Here is a 799-nt window from a genome sequence, read left to right as displayed (position 1 = left end):
CAGTGCTTCAAATGGTTTAACAGACATCATATAACGTAGCAACTCGCTCATATAGCTCTAAGAGAAATTAAAATACATGGCTGCACAAAAACTTGTACATGATGTTCCAAGCAGTTCATAACCAAAGGGCTCTGGTGATATATATATATATATATATTTTTTTTTTAAATCTGCTTAAGGCCAATAATAATGTTTGATACACAGTAGACATTCGAACACTGGCGTATGTGACCAGCAATTATGTACACACACGCGCGCGCGAACACGAAGCCACTAGGGAGGCTGTGAAGAAACGAGATCCTGAGAGCGCCCCTAATCTCAGAGCTCGCCCCCCAAGTCTCAGGTTGTGGGGGCGATGTGAGGTAGGAGCGAAGCCCACGACCTTAGAGTCCCGCACCCTGCGCCAAGAACAGCAAAGCATGGGACAGAAGGGCATGGTGAAGCCACCTTGCCCTGACGAAGGGCGACGCGACGTGACTGTGAAGGTCAAAGACCCAGATTCACAGGCCGCGTCGCCACGGGAACCCCAACCGCCCGCCGCGCGACCGTGGGCTGAGAACAATGCGTTTAGCCTAAATGCTGAGGCTCGGGTCGCGGCGCCTGGGGGCGGGGCGGGGCGGGGCCGGGGCGGGGGCAGGGGCCATGCCCATCCCCGGGGCCTGCCGGGAAATGTAGTTTCTGAAATTCCTCTCGCGCAGCCCTCAGCTCGCTGTCCGTGATCGCACGCAACTACAAGTCCCATGACCCTGCGTGAGGCCTTGGTCGTTCGGCTTTTGCTAAGGAAGGGAGTGGGGCGAAC

This window comes from Talpa europaea (genome assembly GCF_964194135.1).
Source record: "Talpa europaea genome assembly, chromosome: 7".
NCBI lineage: Eukaryota > Metazoa > Chordata > Mammalia > Eulipotyphla > Talpidae > Talpa > Talpa europaea.
Note: the sequence above shows the minus strand (reverse complement) of the source record.